Source organism: Canis aureus, chromosome 28 (genome assembly GCF_053574225.1).
Source record: "Canis aureus isolate CA01 chromosome 28, VMU_Caureus_v.1.0, whole genome shotgun sequence".
Classification (NCBI taxonomy): Eukaryota; Metazoa; Chordata; class Mammalia; order Carnivora; family Canidae; genus Canis; species Canis aureus.
The window spans coordinates 39,725,252-39,739,777 of NC_135638.1; the positions used below are offsets into that span (position 1 = coordinate 39,725,252).

General features: G+C 36.2%; 1 protein-coding gene and 2 pseudogenes across 6 annotated transcripts in view; 2 read left to right on the top strand and 1 right to left on the bottom strand.

Moving 5' to 3' along the window:
- SNTG1 (syntrophin gamma 1) overlaps positions 1 to 14,526 on the bottom strand; it is an 818,827-nt gene that overhangs the window by 643,357 nt on the left and 160,944 nt on the right. The window lies entirely within an intron of this gene.
- On the top strand, positions 13 to 139 carry LOC144300689 (U4 spliceosomal RNA; annotated as a pseudogene).
- LOC144300271 (ubiquitin-conjugating enzyme E2 variant 1 pseudogene) lies at positions 6,426 to 6,920 on the top strand (annotated as a pseudogene).

The following is a 14,526-nucleotide window of genomic DNA, read 5'->3' on the forward strand; positions in this document are numbered from 1 at the left end:
AAATGTCTTTCAAGCTTTGTGCAGTGGCAGTATCATAGCCAATGAAGTTTATCCAAGGCGCGATTATTGCTAATTCAAAATGTCTTTCAGAAAATAGTGGAGAACACTTCTCAACCTATTCTAGATTCCAGGACACTGTAATGTCAAATCAGACAAAAAGATCACAAGGAAGGATTATTATAGAATATCATTCATCTTGAACATAGACACAGAAGTCTTTAACAAAATATTAACAAATCAAATTTAACAACTTATAAAAAATGTATATATCAAAATCAAGTGGAATTCATTTCAAGAATGCAAGATTGATTTAACATCCAAAAATCAATTAATGTATTGATTTAAGTGATAGTGACAAAATGAATGATAAAAACACAGTTACCTTCATAGTACCAAAGAATTTTACAAAATCCAATTCATGACAAAAACAATTTCAACAAACTAAGATGAAAACATAAGATGAAGGCCATCTTTGAAAAACCTATGATTAACATCATACTTAATAGTGAAAGAGTGAACATTTTCTCCTTAAATTTAGAGCAAGGTAAGACTATCAATTTTCATCATTTATATTCAACATTTTACTTTAGATCTGACCTGCAATAAGGCCATAAATAAATAATAAATATTGGATAGGAACGAATAAAACTATATTTATTTGTAAATAACATGATCCCTTTTGTAGAAAATGCTAAAGAATCCACAATAAAACTAATGCAACAAATAAACACGTTTAGCAAGATCATAGGTTAAAAGATAAACATGAGTATAAATTGTGTTTCTATATAATAACATTGGACACTAAAAAATGAAATTTTAAAAATCCATTAGCAATAGCAACCAAAATTATAAAACATCTAGAAATAAAATTAACCAAAACATAAAAAACATTTACCCTGAAATCTATAAAGCATTGCTAAGAAATATTAAAGCAGATAAAAATAAACATAGTCCATGGTCCATGGTCCATAGTCCACTACTCCATGGTCACGGGATATAACTCTGAATATTGTTAAGAGGGCAATTCTTAGAAAACTAAACTGATTTGAATTATTCTCAAAAAAGAAAAATAATATTCATTATTACTCTGAACAAGTTAGAAGATGGGGCTTTTATTTTAGGAACATCCTGTATAATAAAATAGGAAATTGTGAAGAAGTAAAATGATCTAATAACTTGAGTGCCAGAACATTTTCTTTGGGATATCCTGCCCTGGATGATAAATGAAATACATGCCAATCAGATGTGGGAAGAATAAACAGTAGATGCAAGGATGATTCTACACAGACACACCAAACTGAATACAGATTAATTCTTTCTGTGACTTTTTTTCTTTGTAGCCAAAATATGTGTTTGGATGTTGTACTGTGCATTTGCAATCTGTCAATCAACACAAGCCGGCATTACATCAGGGAGCATGTGTAGAAAGTTGAGCCAGAAGCAGAAAAGGTTATCATGTCATTTTGTAAAATTTCTGTACTTGAGAAGTGGTGTCAGTGCTAAAATTCCGAAGTTTGTGTCACTGATAACTAAAATTGCCTACTCCATATTTTCTCCTTCAAATCAGCTTTAGCTAGTGATAATTTTGATTCGAATATACTCATGTATTTGCCGTACAAGAAAGTATGGTGCTGCTGATCTCCTGAGTCACTACCACTTCAAAATTGCGAATACAGACTACACTATAAATAACAGAGCTATATAATCTGTAGTGATGAATTTGGATATATCACTGAAATTTCCAAGCAAAATGTGGAACACAAAGCCTTCTTTCTACTTGACGTTTATAGGAAAATATGAGATTAAAGAGATAAACTGAAGATTTATGAGAATTTTATACCATTAGAGACATTTCAAGCCTGGCCTGGAAAAGACCGTGATGGGACAAAACAAAGGCAGAGTAACTCTGAGGCCAAGCCAAGGGTGCATGGGTTTGAGTTAACATGCCTCTCCTCAGGTCAGGAGAAAAGGCACTGAAACATAGGTAATTATTCGTGGGCCTTGAAAGCTAAATTAATTATTTCTGCTAAGTTTTGGACTTGCATGGTACTCATTACACTTTTTCATACCTCTAATTTCTCTCTTTGAGAATGCAAATGCCTATCCTATGCCTCTCCCACCATTCCATTTTGGAAGCAAGTGGATTGTCCAGTTTTATAGGTTCACTGATGCTAAGGTGTAAAGATAAATTATATCCCGGGTTTCTCTCATAACTGATTTAGATGATTTAGAACACAGTATTTGGGACTTTTTGAGTTGATTATATCTAGTTAAGGTTTTAGACCTAGAGTTGATGCTGGATTTGGCTAATGCTTTTGGGGGGTTGTGATGGGAAAATGTATTTTGCACATGGGAAAAAATATGAATTTTAGGGAATCAGAAGGTAGACTGCTATGGGTTGAATTCTGTCCTCCCAAATGTCCTGACCCCAGCTAACTGTGAATGTGACCTTATTTGGAAATAGGATTTCACAGATGTAATCCAATTAGAATGTCATTAGATGTGCCCTAATTCAATATGACTGGTATCTTTATAAGAAGAAAAAAAATACCATGCGAAGACTGGGACATTCAATGGAACACCAAGTAATGATAGCTTTACCTACTGCAGTGATATAGCTGAAAAACAGAATAGGCCAAGGATCTCTGGTCACCACCAGAAGCTGGGAAAAGGCAATGAAAAATTCTACTCAATCTCAGGAATATGGCCTTGCTGATACCTTGATTTTAGACTTTCTAGCCTCTAAAACTGAGAAAATAAATTCCTATTGTTTCAGGACACAATTTGTTGTACCTTTTTACAGCAATTCTATGAAACTATACAAGCAGTTAACTCATAAAAAGGGAAGATCCCTGGGCTGCTATTTTCATGTTTCTTGTCAAAAAGACTGAGCCTGAAGAAATTATTAACTGTATGAGGCAGAGTTTAGAATTCTATACCTTTCCTTAGTCTCTTGCCCTACACGTACTATAACTTGTTAAAATATATTTATTGAGTGCCTATATGCTCAGCATTATGTTAGGTAATTCATATACATTCTCACTTAATAATCAACCATTCTTGGCAGTAATTACTACTATTTCCTCTATCACAATGGAAGATCATCAAAGTTCTATTACTTGACCAAAAGAAAAGATCCATGTCAGTCTGAATTTATAGCTTGAGCTCTTAACTACGATGCTAAACTGTAATTTTCTGTTTAATTTTCTGATATATGACTTTTTAAAATACGCCAACTTTCAAAAATGTATCCAGGAGTGAATTCATGCAAATAAAACTAAGGGGTCAAACTTGCTATACTTTTTCATAGTTTAAGTTTCTAGGACTTACATAAATTTAAGCAAGGACATAAAATCATTTTTAAAAATTTATGTATTTTTAATTACCAAAAATTTTTAATGAAATATTCTCAGAAATGTGATAAATATACAATACATATGGTACTTAAAAGTCTTTTTTTGTAATTTTAATTCCAGTGTAGGTAACATACAGGGTTATACTATTTTCAGGTGTAGAATGCAGTGATTTAACAAGTTGATACATTACTCTGTGTTCACCATAAAAAACCTTCACCTTTACCTATTTCCCCCATCCTTCCATCTACCTCCCCTCTGGTAACCATCAATTTGTTCTCTATAGTTAAGAGAAGTGTCCATTGATAGATGAATGGATAAAGAAGATGTGGTACACACACACACACACACACACACATACACACACACACTGGAATATTATTTGGCAATAATATCATTATAATGGAATAAAACAAATGGATCTGCTTTTATCATTTTTTAAATTTTATCACTGACATTTATCTCTACTAGAAGACAGAAAATTTATTAAGTGAAACTTTGCCCTATGTTTCTGAATAATTCCTTAGTTTCATTAGTACCTGAACGTTCTCTTTAATTCAGTTTATTATCTCTGAAATGATGTTTGTGAATATGTGGTAGATAAAAAGTATCAACAGATTCTAAAAGTATCAACAGATTCTTCCACATTGTTCCCTCAAGAGTTAGGATATAGCTACCCTCCATTTGAATCTGGGCAATCTCTGTGACTACTTTGGCCACCAGAATAAAGAACAAGTGCATTGTACCCATTTCTGTGCCCACACCTTAAAACACTGATAGTTTCCACTGCTTGTCTCTCTCCCTTGGATTCCTGAGGTTGGATGTAAGAACAATGGCCCAGATAAAGACCTATATGTAAAGTCTAGTCTTTATAAAGAGGGTGAGACAAGAAGTTTAGCTTTAAGCTATTCCTACCATGGTACCAAGCATGTGAATAAAGTCTTCTTTGACTCTGTAGCCCAGCCCAGTCACCAACTGAACACATCGTGATCACAAATGCTAACAGGCCAGGCAAGATTACCCAGTCAAGCTTTGCCTGAATTCTTGAACCACACTATCATTGGATATAATAAAATGGTGGTCGTTTGTTTATTATTTTCTTAAAGGTTATTTATTTATTTATATGAGAGAGAGAAAGAGCATATGAGTGGTAGCAAGGGAGCAAAGGGAGACGGAGAAGCAGACTCCCCTGATTACTTGGGGCTCGATCCCAGAACTCTGAGATCATGCATGACCTGAGCCAAAGTCAGGCACTTAACCAACTGAACTACCCAGGTGCTCCATGATGGTTGTTTTAAAGCACTAGATTTGAAAGGTAGTTTGTTACATGGCAAGAGATAACCTGAGGTTACTCAAATATAGCTTTCAGGATAGAGTTAAAGCCATTTTCATTTTTTTGGTTTCTATCCTAAATTTCAAACATGGAGGCCCTGTCCAGTCTGCTAATGAGACTTGTCATTTGGCCCAATCAGCAAGTAATTTGTATGTACATGACTATGTATGTTATCTGATATAACAGTTTTATTCATAATAGGAAAAATATACAAATTTAATTTATAGTTACATCTGCTTACAAGAAAGTCGCAAAACACTTTTTGTTTTTGGTGCATGATAGATTTCCAATCTGGTTTCCAAAATTTAAAAATAGTTGGTAAAAGAAAAGAAAAGCTATTTTTCATTTTCAAATGATGGGAGCAATAGCTAAATTAGAACTATTCTTCCTCCTCTTGACTTCCAAAAAGAAAAAGCACAAGTATTTCCATAAATAGTTTAAATTTTTCCTATTTGAGTAAAAAATAAAAAAAAAACGTTGTTTCTGACATTCATCAATAAATGTTTTGTTTTGGTTTTTAGATTTTATCAGAGTTAATTACTTATAACACCTTATTAACTATTGTGATGATTATACTTCTACTATCATGATATCCATTAACTTTTTATTATTTTACCACAAATTTATTGAATGTTTTCTGTTTGGGGTATTTCCCTGGGGATACAAACTCCACAATGATCCCACAAATGATCACAAGAGAAGAGACTGACAAGTTAGAAAGCACCTGCTGCCCAGCCCGATGTGCTCCAAAGTAAGCATCTGCCTCGGGCAGGGATGGGAGGGCTGTGGATGGGCAGCCTCGGACCATACCTGTTGAAGGAGGTTGACCACATCCTACCTTTGAAAGGAAAGTCTAAAGGGGTCAGAACAAGGGAATGTAGGAGATGACACGTGTTCTCCTCAACCAAACTTTCCTCAGGTTCTTAGTAGACTCTGAGCCCTTTCTTAACTAGGACCAACTCTGGGCTTCCGACCTCTAATCCTATTAGAGGTCAGTTTTAACAAAAACTCTGCTAAGTCAGTGTGGAAAGAACCTTCACCCTTGAAATCTGTTCATTCTGGATATCTGACCAAATTTCTCTGCCACACCATCCCCCAGGAGGATCTGGTCACTCCAGCCTGCCTTCAGCAAGAAGCCTCTCAGGTTGTGTTAGCCAGAAATCTCCTTTTGCCTTTAATACTTCCTCTTAGTAATTTCCCATCCACTGGGATACATTGCTCCTTGAACATACATCCCACTTTTCCACGTTGTATTCAGAACTGGGCCCAGTTCTATACTGAGGTCTCTTTTGCAGGAGATCCTGAGTAATATCTGTTTTATTAACTTATCTACTGTCCAGCAATGGTTTTCTTTGACAGTTGTGGTGCCCATGAATTGTTTAGAATCAGATCCAGGGACCTCTTGCCCAGGATCCCAAATGGGCACCTTTCTAAAAATCTGTTTTCACTCTTGGCTGACGGATATGGGCTTTGCTGATGAGTCTCAGTCCCGAGCCAGGGCTCTGGATGGTAATCCATTTAAACACAGTAGGACCTTCTTAAAATAATCTGATCTTTAAGAATCTCAGTGTAACGTACAAGCAGCACTGGAGGCCCAGATTAACAGAGGCTGGGGTAGCCCTAAACTTCGTTTGGTAAGTGGCTCAGAAGTTTGGTTGGAGCCCCCAGTTCCTCTGTTCATAAGCACAAGGGCACCATTACTTAAGAAAAAGAGCCTCTAGGAGTGACAGCAGCTCAAGATGGCAGCCAGCACGGGCTCGGAAGTAAAAGTCCCTCACAATTTTCGATTGTTGGAAGAACTGGAAGAAGGCCAGAAAGGAGTAGGAGATGGCACAGTTAGCTGGGGTCTAGAAGATGACGAAGACATGACACTTAAAAGATAGACAGGGATGATAATTGGGCCTCCAAGAACAATTTATGAAAACCGAATATCCAGCCTTAAAAATAGAATGTGGACCTAAATACTCAGAAGCACCCCCTTTTGTAAGATTTGTAGCAAAAATTAATGTGAATGGACTTAATAGTTCTAATGGAGTGGTGGACCCAAGAGCCATATCAGTGCTGACAAAATGGCAGAATTCATATAGCATCAAAGTTATCCTCAAGAGCTCCGGCACCTAATGATGTGTAAAGAAAACATGAAACCCCCTCAGCCGCCCAAAGGACAGAGTTACAGCAATAAATCAAAAAAAGAAACCACAGGCCCTCCTCTCCCCCCCCCCCATTCGATTTAAGCAGTCATTTTCCACTTTAAACTACTTTAGTTTAAGTAGTACATTTTCTAGACACGTCTTGTAGGCCTCAAACGTACTGGAAAGGAAGCTCCCATTCAAAGGCAATTTATCTTAAGATACTGTAAACAATACTAATTTTTTGTCCATTTGGAATACATAAGTTGTGCTATAACAAATCATCCTGTCAAGTATATAATGACTGTCCACATAGTTGAACTTCTGGGACCAAGAAAGTATATTTAAATTGATTCCCATCATAACCGGAGGGGCACATCTAACTCAACTGTGAAAAGACACATCACACAATCACCTTGCTGCTGATTACATGGCCTGGGGGCTCTGCCTTCTCCTCTTCTCCTCCTGCTGGCTACCTTCCTCCCTCCCTCCACCCACCCCTCCATCCCTGCAACAGTCCTCCAGCTTGGGGGTGGCTTTGTAGAATAGGCGTGAAGGTTTCAGGTTGCTGCCTGTGGGACTACTGCTGGGTGTGCAGGGGTGCTCCAGCTGCACCCCCAGTTTCTTTTTTTTAAGTCTTAAATGATGTCCTCCTCCGTCCAAGCCATCATCCTTTCTCCACTTCCCATGACTACCTTCAGCCGAAGCATAGATTGTAATGCCCTCTGCTCCCCTCTGAAATTGGCCTTTGGTGAGCAATTCAGGGCTCTCCCCATATTTTCTCCCCCACCTCAATCGAGGGGTGTTGCTTTTTCCTTCCTCCTCAAGTCCCTTTTTGCACCATCACCTCCCAATACTCCCTTGCTTTGGCCAGAAGCCATCAGGTAAGGTTGGAAAGAGTCTCTGCCTTCCCTCGTTTAGTTTGGAACCACATTAACTCACTCTCCACCAGCCTAGGAATGAATATTGGGTCTTCAGCCCTGCCACCCTCTCCTGTCATCGTCAGCTGATGCCAATTTTTAGCTCAGGTTTTGATAAAGTGAAAAGAACAGTCACCAGGGGTACTCAGACCTGCCAGCTCTCAAAGTGCTTGGTGATAAACTTGGAGAAAGGCCACAGAAGACACTTGTAAGCACACACGATCCCTCTGAATGAATTGTTTTCTTTTCCTGTAATTGCTTTTGCTTTTAACATTGAAGAAGTTTTAAACAGGGTTCTCATGTGGTCATCTTACAATCCATTTGGGTCTAGTTTGGAATCTGACAACTGGAACAAAAAGAACCTTGGATTCGGCGCATACTTTGGTTTTGGTGCTGCTGCGTCTCATGGTCCTTAGCAGGGATGGAGAAAGAACTCAGTGTGCACAGCAGGTCCCCGAAATTGGCGGGCTTGACTTCCTGGCAAATTGCTGCATTTTTTCCAGTTTTCTGTTCAGGACCACTAAATGCTGAGATGTGGATGCATACTGAAATAAAAGTGATTCATTGTGAAAAAGAAAAGAAAAGAAAAAAGAAAAGAAAAGAAAAGAAAAGAAGAAAAGAAAAGAGAAGAAAAGAAAAGAGAAGAGAAGAAAGAAAAGAAAGAAAAAAAGAAAAGAAAAGAAAAGAAAAGAAAGAAAAGAAAAGAAAAGAAAAGAAAAAAGAAAAGAAAAGAAAAGAAAAGAAAAGAAAAGAAAAGAAAAGAAAAGAAAAGAAAAGAAAAGAAAAGGAGCCCCTTGGCTGACTGAACCCATTTCGTGAACCTCTGCTGACTATACACTCCTCAAGCTGTCTGTTTCTTTTCTGATCAGCACATTTTTACTAAGGATGGTATGGAGTGTAAGTAGCCTCTTTGGGAAACCTAAAATTTCCTTAAAATGGCTCCTCTAAAGTCTCTCCCTTCCCACACATCTGCTCCCTCTTCCTTCTTTATCCACCTTACTCTTCCCTTTAGCATCCTTGAATTCTTTGATGAGGTCCCCCTTCAACCCCCATCCTTTATCCTTCATCCATGCTCTCAGCCACGCAGATCCCTCCAGCCACCTGAATCTGCTCCCCTCATCAGGATCTCTCCAGGGGCCTGGAGACCCCCAGAAGCAACCCCCTACTCTGAAAGGAGGAGGAAAGGTGAATTAGAAGTAGACTGGACAGTTTGTCCACTCAGATGAGGCCTGGAGACAACCAGGCAGCTGCTTGATGTGCCCTCCATCTCTCACCTAAAAATGCACGGTCCAGAGCCTCCATGAGGCTCACAACCAAAGAAAGTCTTAAAAGTCTCTTCTACAGAGGTGCCTGGATGGCTCAGTTGGTTAAGCATCTGCCTTTACCTCAGGTAATGATCTCAGGGTCCTGGGATGGAGCCCTGTATCCAGCCCCCTGATTAGTGGGAAGTCTGCTTCTCCCTCTCCTGCCATTCCCCACCTTGTGTGCTTGCACACTCTGTCTCTGTCAAATAAATAAAAATGAAATCTTAAAAAAAAAGCCTCCTCTACAAATATTGGTAAAAAAGCTTTAGCCCTCACATTGAAGAGATAATCTCAGTTTGTTCCATTTGCCAAAAGTTGAGATAAACTACATAAAGTGCAGCAAAGATGAGAGTATATCACTAGGTTACCTGACTCATGGCTCAAATTTTAGAATGAAAGCTGTTAGAACACCATTTGCATCTATCATTATGTTTATGGGCATCAGATATGTATGTTATATATACATGATATATTCTTACCTCTGGGCAATATTACCAAAGTTTTTTTTACAAAATGAGTTAAAGGAGTTCTATTCAAACTGGCTTAGAGATAAATGAGCACTTATATAAATTAATTATTCCTAAGATTCCAAAAGTATAGAAATTAATCCAAATGCTTTCCAAGTTCACATAACTTTGGAAATCTTGAGTGAGTAATATTAGGTTCATAGTTACTTCAATAAAAATAGCTATATCTTCTGAGTTAGCATTAAGCACAATATAAGCATATATTTTTAATCTATTTGGGTTTACTAGCAAAATAAATTTATTTGTAAATCTCTACTAGATGTTTAATATTATGAAAAGTATAAATTCAACTTATGAAGAAAAGAGTAATATAGAGTAAAAAAATGAATTGCTTGATATGTTACTTTATTCATATGAGATAGCAATAAAACAAAAGTCCATGTATTTAACTTTTAGGTTTTTGTATTTGTGACACTAATATACATATGCTGTAAAAATAGTTAGCTGGGAAATAGCTTGAGATGATGGCTAAGTCTGTTTAATATTATACTTAACAAAAAATACATGAAATAAAATAGCCAGTTTCCAAAGTGTTTTGGTAACATGAACCCTTAGACCTAGGCTAAATTATGTTAGGTAACATTCAGTTAGAACCTAGCTCATTTCAAAGTAAGATAAACTCTTACAGCACCAATTATTGAACATAAGTTTAAATTAAATACTTTTGGCATATTATCTTTATACCATAAAGAGAAGTTAAATATGTTTAGGCCTGTTAATAAACATATTCTTTTTGCTGCATTGAAAACTATACTATAAGGAACAATAAACCTCTAAAAAATGTGAGATGGTATCAAATTCGCTAGTATGCTACAGAATGCTGATATGTTGTAGACAGTTCAGAACTCCCAATTTTCTGTGGAAAAGTTTACTAATGGTTAGAAAGCATGATCAATATAGGAAGATAAAACTACAAAAAATAGTAAGGGAAACAATTTTGTATGAAAACTATGCAAGGAAAATAAGCGGTATTTGAAGGATATATTTTCATTAAGGGGAAAAGAGTCAATTTGTCCTAAAGTTAGCTTGACTGGGTATTTCAGAATGAGACAGAGGAAAATAAAGAAAAAAATGCTAACTAAACAAATTTATAGAAAGTTTGAAGAAAAAAAATATGTGTGGTCAATCTGGCTAAGATCTGAATGGATTTTCATAAGCTTAATTTTTCTATATTCAATATCAAAGTACACTAGTTCAAAACACGAATTTGCTTTTTTTTATTTTAGTTAAAATGACGAATTTGCTTTTTTTATTTTAGTTAAAATGACAGAATTTTCTTGGATTACTGGCCTGCTCTTTATAACAATTTGTAAAATATTTTTACCTTTTGAGTAACCTCCATAGAACATGAAGATCATGTTTTTAGAAGACTACTTTCTTATACTTTATGTTAACCTTTTCCACATCTTCCATTACTTAAAATAGTAATCACTTTCACTTTTAAAGAGGTAAGATTTTTTTACATTTAACAGACTTGTCTTCCCAAAATCAAATCCTAAATATAACCATATTCTTAAACTAACATTGACGTCATTTAGAGGGTTTCTGGAAAGTCTCAAAGGATTTATTCTTTCACCTTGTGAAAAGAGATATGTTAAAAATAATTTGGTTTATTTGATATGTTGATTGACATGATAGATACTGTCAAATAAGAAAAGATGTTTTAACATTTACCAGGCTGAATTAATATAGATAAATATTATTAATATCCATATTCTAGAAATTGTGTGAAGTTCATTGAATTTTTCAGTATCCTTACTATTCATGGTATGTCTTGGTATAATGTTATCAGTTATAAATTCAGTTATTATTTAAAATGTTGTATATGCCACAAAAATAACTACATTTTTTTGTCAAATGCACTCTCATCAAATCTTTAATCATGGCCATTTTAAGCCTTTTGTTATTCACACTTGTTATTTTACTTTGATAAACATCAAAAGTAAAAAAAGTTCTTGTCATCTGCTATAGGCCACAATGCTTTGTGATAGTGTTGCCTAAATAACTCTGAGTCTATACCACTAGACTGAGTTAAAATTTCCAGAATTCTAGTGGAAAAACTGACAGATTCAAGATACTGATAGCCTAAGATCAAGAAGAACAAGAATTAACTACATAGGGACTGAATGAAGTGATAAAGGATGACTATGGTTTTACTTGGTACATTGGTGGTACTTTAATGATCTAGTCTCTGGATGTAAAAAACTTCCTTCCCCTTTTCTCTTCACTATAAATAATTTATAGCAATGTTATAGATTATACCATTATAAACAAAAAGGAAACATATTTTCTCCCTTCATACTCTGCCAAAATTTGGAAATTTTTATTGAGTATTCTTATTTTCATAACATAACTATTTGCCCAAATTAAATAAGAATTGGTTTTCTTGGTTAACATAATTTGAAACATTGGTTATATAACTCAGGCTTTGATGGGAGTGTCATATTTGAGAACAACATACATAAATCAGTTTAAGGAACTAGGTTGACTTTATGGAACTAATGTTTACAAAGCCCTTTTAGAAAAACTAGATTGATACCTGGTCTAAAGGATTTCCAGCCTTGGAGGTAAGTGAGGAAAGTCGTTTCCTGGCAGGCCCAGGAAGGGGTATTTTGGGGACCTAGAGGAGAAAAGAATTCACTTAAATCAATAGGTATGAAAAGTGAAGTCTGGTGGTGATTCTTGGCTTGGCTTCCTAGACTCTAGGGACTTCTAAGAGTCTAATACGACATTTCTTTTGAAAAGCTCCTGCAAAGCAGAGTAAATAAAGGCCTATGTGGTCAGTTAATAGTCTTGCTGCACTTATGTAAATAATTAGGACAAATCTAGGAGATCAGATTTGTTTTGTAAATAGAATCAAAAGGAGGACACTGTAGAGAGAAATTTTATGTTTGAATGGAAAAACCATAGTGAATCTTGGTGAGTTCTAAATTTTCTAGCTTCCTCCAATATGTGGCTACAACTCTCAAATTAGTGCTTGCAAATTTTTTTTCCACCTTATTTACCTGGTGTAACTGAGAACTAAAACCTGACTTCCCAGATTTTTACCGAGACTAAGAATTTTATGAGCTGAAGCTGGAAGTTTCCATGCTTTACTTCAGTAACCATGACTAATACTGATGCATATACCATCAAAAGAGATTTTCAGATTGCAAACCAGATAATCTGTCCACTTGTCAGCGCTGTCCTCATTCTACCATCAGAAGATACTTCCAACCCAGCATCTATAAATCTTTTCGGCTGGCTACTCTCTCGGCTCAGGAACTGGGTTTTCAAACACTAATCTTTTTTTTTCTTTCTTTCTTTTATTTCCATAGAAATTCGCCTCATTAAATGCTTGACTGCTCACAAATATCCTCTATCACCAAGTCCCAACAGTTCTGCTAGCCCTTAATGAACAAAAAGCAAGTGAATGAAAATACTGACATAATTTTTCAAGTGAAAGGAGAACATTTCTTCTTCCTTTGAACAAGAGTAACTGCCAAAGATACCCACCTTGACCAAATTTTATTCAGGTTCTTATGAGCTCTATTAAGTCCATAGTTGGGCATCTATAGAGCCATGTCACAGAAGAATTCTGCTAAGTCAGTTTAGAGAAAAACCTTACCCTCAATATCTGATCACCCTAGATGCTGATCAAATTCCTCATCTCTTCAGGTGATGTCTGGTTACTTTAGCCTGCTGTCAACAAGGGTCCTGTCAAGTCTGTAGCCAAAATCCCCCTAGTAATTTTCCATTCACTCTGCTCCTTGGCTATAAATCCCCACTTGTCCATGTTGTATTTGGAATTCAGCCCAGTTCTATACTGAGATCTCCTTTCCCTTACTGCAATATTCATGACTATAATCTACTTTTACCACTTTAACAACTGTCCATCTCTAGTTTCTCTTTAACAGGGAATGTGCACTAAGCAGAAAAAAGAGTGAGCAGCAGGGAGGAGCTAAAGCATAGGAAATCATATCAGGGATCCATTGTGAGGATTGCAGGAAGAAGTCAGGTAGAGGGGGAATGCAGCAAAGATTTGAAAGGAAAAGATTTTCTGATTATGAAACTATTTTGTCACTGAAAATAAAGCAAAAAAGGAAATTCACTCCCAATCCCACTATGCAGAGATAACCACTAATATCACATTAAAAGTACTTATTTTCAGCAGAGTTTCAAAATACAGTTTTTAGTAATGAATATTATATAGTATATCGCATTTTTATTTTTTTCATTTTTTTAGATTTTTTTTTTAATTTGAGACAGAGAAAGTACGTGAGTGAGGGGAGTAGAGGGAGGTAAGAAGCAGAGAGGGAGGGGGAGGGACAGAATCTCAAGCAGACTCCATACTAAGCACAGAGCCCAACACGGCTCATAACTGAGATCAAGACCTGAGCCAAAACCGAGTCAGGGTCTCAACCAATTGAGCCATCCAGGTTCCTCTTTTTTTTTTTTTAATAGAGAAAATGTACTCTTTATTTTTACAATTTTCTTTCTTTTCTTTTTTTAACATAATTTTTTTTTTTTTTTTTATGATAGTCACACACACAGAGAGAGAGAGAGAGGCAGAGACATAGGCAGAAGGAGAAGCAGGCTCCATGCACCAGGAGCCCGACGTGGGATTCGATCCCGGGTCTCCAGGATCGCGCCCTGGGCCAAAGGCAGGCGCCAAACCGCTGCGCCACCCAGGGATCCCTAACATAATATTTTTAAATTGTATTTTTCCATGTCACAAAATATTATCTAGAAAATAACTTTATAATCTCTAAATTATTATTTTTTAATTAAGAGATTTTTTTTCAGACAATTTAAAGTTCACAGCAAAACCGAAAGACAGAGAGTTCACATATACTCCTTGTCCCTATACATATATAACTTCCCGCAACAGCAACATCTCCCACTCAAGTGACACATTTGTTAAAACTGATGAGCCAAATTGACACATCATAGTCACCCAAAGCCCAGTATCCATTATACT